Below are 5,251 nucleotides of genomic sequence, written 5' to 3'. Positions count from 1 at the left end.
CATGCAAACGGCTGCCTAGAGAGGGTATCTACAGCTGCATTGCAGCGTCCCGGGCGGTACTTGACCACGAAGTCAAACACTGCTAACTGAGCCACCCATCTTTGCTCGATGGCACCTAACTTGACTGTGGAAAGGTTGTTGTTTGTTATCACAGTGAACTTAGAGCCCAAAAAATAGCCTAGAAATTTCTCTGAAACAGCTGTAGTTCCTGTCATTCTTTTCAGCATTACTGAGCCTCCTCCTGGCATATGCTATTACTCTCTTCCTATCTCCTTGCTGCTGGTAGAGAACAGCACCTAAACCTATGCCACTTGAATATGTCTCTATAATGAAAGTACGAGTAAAATCAGCATAACCTAACACAGGAGCAGTGGTACGTTTCTCTTTCAACAGCTCGAAAGCAGCTTGGCACTCGGATGTCCATGAACCTTCAAACAACCGTTTCGCTTTTGCAGGGCTATCTTCTCTGAGGCACGCATTGACTAGGTCATGGAGAGGGCCAGCCAGTTTGGAAAAACTCTCAATGAACCTCCTGTAGTAGCTACAGAAGCCAAGAAATGACCTCAGATATTTTAGTGTACTGGGGACTTGCCACTGTTTTACAGAGGTGATCTTCTCTGGGTATGTCCCAATACCCTCTGCTGAAATCTGATGCCCAAGGAAACATACTTCTTGCTGGAGGAAATGGCACTTCTCAAGCTTCACTTTCAACCCTGTATCTTTCAGTCTCTTCAGAACTGTCTCAAGTCTCTCCAAGTGGTCCTGGAATGTCTGAGAGAACACGAGTATGTCATCCAAGTATACTAACAGTATCTGAAAGACTAGGTCACTCATAGTAACTTGCATGAGTGGTTGAAACATCGCAGGCCCATTACAAACCCAAAATGGCATCCTAAGATACTCCCATAGGCCAAAAGCAGTTGTAAATGCAGTCATGTGTCTTTCACTTTCTTGCACTGCAACCTGATGATAACCACTGGCAAGATCAATAGTCAAAAATAACTTTGCATGGTGAAGAGCATCAAATCTTTTGTTGATGCGAGGCAAAGGAAAAGCGTAACACATCTGTTTTTTGCGTTCAGTCGCCTATAGTCAACACATAGATGAAGACTCCCATCACTCTCACCGACAAGGACCACAGGGGAAGTGTATGAGCTCGCCTGGATGACACACTTCTTCAGAAGCTTGATGATGTGCTCCCTAACCTCTTTGTACTGTGTAGGACAAATGCGGCGGTAGGGCTGTGTTACTGGTGTGTCATCGACCAAATAAATATTGTGCTTGACTTTATCAGTGTAACCCAGGTCTTCATCCTGGACCGCAAACACATCCGAGTAACTGTCCAAAAAAGCAGCTAGCCGGCTTGTTCTTCCTGTGTCCCACCGATGTGTAGGCTGTCCAATATCAAATGAATGTCACTGTCAGACGTCTGACCATCTTTTCTGTCAACAGTCACTTCTTCTGTGTTGGCAGAGATACGCTCGAACCGCACCTCACATGGATCACTGTCAACACACTCAACCTGAGTCAGAATGCCAAGTCGGGTCCTAGGGTTCAACCACACATCCTCCTGAGAGAAATGTACAAGTTGAACTGGAAACAAATTACTCTGACTCCACAAGTGTGGGAACGACCACGAGACCACCTGGCAACGGTATTTTAGCTGGCTCCAACAGCATCTTAGTGATGTCTCCCGAGAGAGTTTTAAGTCCACTTGCATAGACTGTGGCTACGGAAAACGTAGGTACATGTACAGTATCCCTACCAGCCACACGCGCAGCTGAATGACATCACATTTCTGTACTCGCTGAAAGGCTTCACTCCAATCAGAATCCAACTCTCTGCCTAGAGTTGTCTCAAACTCAGCATGGAGAGTTGTCTGCATCTGCTGATGATGTCCATTCCAAGGAGACCTGATACTGTATTCTGTGACTGCTGAGGCTCTTTGACTACCAGGAAGCCACACCCGGGTAAAGTTGTCCCCATGGTCTCTACGTCTAACTCAAGGTAACCTAGGTAAGGGATGTCCAACCCTTTAGCTGCAGTTATCTTAAGCATCCTGCTGAAGAAAGCATGTCTTCATCTTCCCCTAATAAGTGTTATCTGAAGAATAACTCAGTGATAGTGCTGACTTGGCTCCCAGTATCCAGCAAACAGTATACAACGACCCCCCCCCCCCCCCCAATCTTGAGATCTACAAATGGGCATTTGCCCACTGCGCGCTCAAGAAACCTGTCACGACTACTAGTACTGTCGGGTAAGCCTACAGATTTTGCCCAAATTGCCCGGCTCTTGACAACCGAGGATGGTGGTTTTTCTGCACACCAGCAGCTAGTGTGATAATGGACTCATTTACTGACATGCTCTTCTTTGTGCAATGATGATGATGGCGCCGGAGGGGATGCCTGCCGTTGTATGGACTCTTAACCAACCGTGCTATTTTGTTTGTTTTTTTCGCATTGTTTGTAACTTATTTTGTACATAATGTTGCTGCTACCGTCTCTTATGACCGAAAAGAGCTTCCGGACATCAGAACAGCGATTACTCACCTTGAACTGGACAAATAATTTTTCTTTAATGAGTTGGACGAGAGGGATTTGCTCCATACACCCGACAGGGCCCTCATCCCCGTCATTCGCAGTAGAAAGAAAAGGAGATATCGTGGAAGGAGATCGGAGAGCCTGGTAAAGAGCCGGTGACGAGTGGCTAATCTGCCTTTTCCATCGATACTATTGGCCAACTTACAATCGCTTGATAATAAAGTGGATGAACTACAAGCACGTATATCCTACCAACGGGACATTAAAAACTGTAATATCTTATGTTTCACTGAGTCGTGGCTGAACGAAGACATTAATAACATACAGCTGGCACAGATACACTGTATCAGCAGGATAGAACAGCAGCCTCTGGTAAGACAAGGGATGGCGGTCTATGAACAGTTGAAGTCGGAAGTTTACATACACCTTAGCTAAATACATTTAAACTCCGTTTTTCACAATTCCTGACATTTAATCCTAGTAAAAATTCCCTGTTTGAGGTCAGTTAGGATCACCACTTTATTTTAAGAATGTGAAACGTCAGAATAATAATTTATTTCAGCTTTTATTTATTTCATCATATTCCCAGTGGGTCAGAAGTTTACATACACTCAATTAGTATTTGGTAGCATTGCCTTTAAATTGTTTAACTTGGGTCAAACGTTTCGGGTAGCCTTCCACAAGCTTCCCACAATAAGTTGGGTGAATTTTGGCCCATTCCTCCTGACAGAGCTGGTATAACTGAGTCAGGTTTGTTGGCCTCCTTGCTCGCACACGCTTTTTCAGTTCTGCCCACACATTTTCTATAGGATTGAGGTCAGGGCTTTGTGATGGCCACTCCAATACCTTGACTTTGTTGTCCTTAAGCCATTTTGCCACAACTTTGGAAGTATGCTTAGGGTCATTGTCCATTTGGAAGACCCATTTGTGACCAAGCTTTAACTTCCTGACTGATGCCTTGAGATGTTGCTTCAATATATCCACATAATTTTCCTTCCTCATTATGCCATCTATTTTGTGAAGTGCACAAGTCCCTCCTGCAGCAAAGCACCCCCACAGCATGATGCTGCCACCCCGTGCTTCACGGTTGGGATGGTGTTCTACGGCTTGCAAGCCTTCCGCTTTTTCCACGATGGTCATTATGGCCAAACAGTTATATTTTTGTTTCATCAGACCAGAGGACATTTCTCCAAAAAGTACGATCTTTGTCCCCATGTGCAGTTGCAAACCGTAGTCTGACTTTTTCATGGCAGTTTTGGAGCAGTTGCTTCTTCCTTGCTGAGCGGCCTTTCAGGTTATGTCGATATAGGACTCGTTTTACTGTGGATATAGATACTTTTGTGCCTGTTTTCTCCAGCATCTTCACAAGGTCCTTTGCTGTTGTTCTGGGATTGATTTGCACTTTTCGCACCAAAGTACGTTCATCTCTAGGAGACAGAACGCGTCTCCTTCCTGAGCGGTATGACGGCTGCATGGTCCCATGGTGTTTATACTTGCATACTATTGTTTGTACAGATGAACGTGGTACCTTCAGGCGTTTGGAAATTGCTCGCAAGGATGAACCAGACTTGTGGAGGTGTACAATTTGGCTGATTTCTTTTGATTTTTCTTTTGATTTCAAGCATAGAGGCACTGAGTTTGAAGGTAGGCCTTGAAATAGATCCACAGGTACACCTCCAATTGACTCAAATTATGTCAATTAGCCTATCAGAAGCTAAATGGCTAAACGGCATATTATTATTATTATTTATCAGAAGCTTCTAAAGCCATGACATCATTTTCTGGAATTTTCCATGCTGTTTATAAAGGCACAGTCAACTTAGTGTATGTAAACTTCTGACCCACTGGAATTGTGAATTATAGGTGAAATAATCTGTCTGTAAACAATTGTTAGAAAAATGTCCTAACCGACTTGCCAAAACTATAGTTTGTTAACAATAAATTTGTGGAGCGGTTGAAAAACGAGTTTTAATAACTCCAACCTAAGTATATGTAAACTTCCGACTTCAACTGTACCCCAACCAGAAGCCATGGATTACAGGCAACATCTGCACTGAGCTAAAGGGTAGAGCTGCCGCTTTCAAGGAGCAGGACTCTAACTCGGAAGCTTATGAGAAATCCCACTATGCCCTCTGACGAACCATCAAAACAGGCAAAGCGTCAATACAGCACTAAGATCGAATCGTACTACACCGGCTCCGACGCTCGTCGGTTTTGGCAGGGCTTGCAAACTATTACAGACTATAAAGGGAAGCACAGCCGTGATCTGCCCAGTGACACAAGCCTACCAGATGAGCTAAATTACTTCAATGCTCGCTTCGAGGCAAGTAACACTGAAACATGCATGAGAGGATCAGCTGTTCCAGACGACTGTGTGATCACGCTCCATAGCCGATGTGAGTAAGACCTTTAAACAGGTCAACATTCACAAGGGAGCAGGGCCAGACGGATTACCAGGACGTGTACTCCAAGCATGCGCTGACCAACTGGCAAGTGTCTTCACTGACATTTTCAACCTCTCCCTGTCTGAGTCTGTAATACCAACATGTTTCAAGCAAACCACCATAGTCCCTGTGCCCAAGAACACTAAGGTAACCTGCCTAAATGACTACCGACCCATGGCACTCACGTCTGTAGCCATGAAGTGCTTTGAAAGGCTGGTCATGGCTCACATCAACACCATTATCCCAGAAACAATAGACCCACTCCAA

This window comes from Coregonus lavaretus, assembly GCF_964263955.1.
Source record: "Coregonus lavaretus genome assembly, chromosome: 12".
Taxonomy (NCBI): Eukaryota; Metazoa; Chordata; class Actinopteri; order Salmoniformes; family Salmonidae; genus Coregonus; species Coregonus lavaretus.
This window is presented reverse-complemented; position numbering follows the sequence as displayed.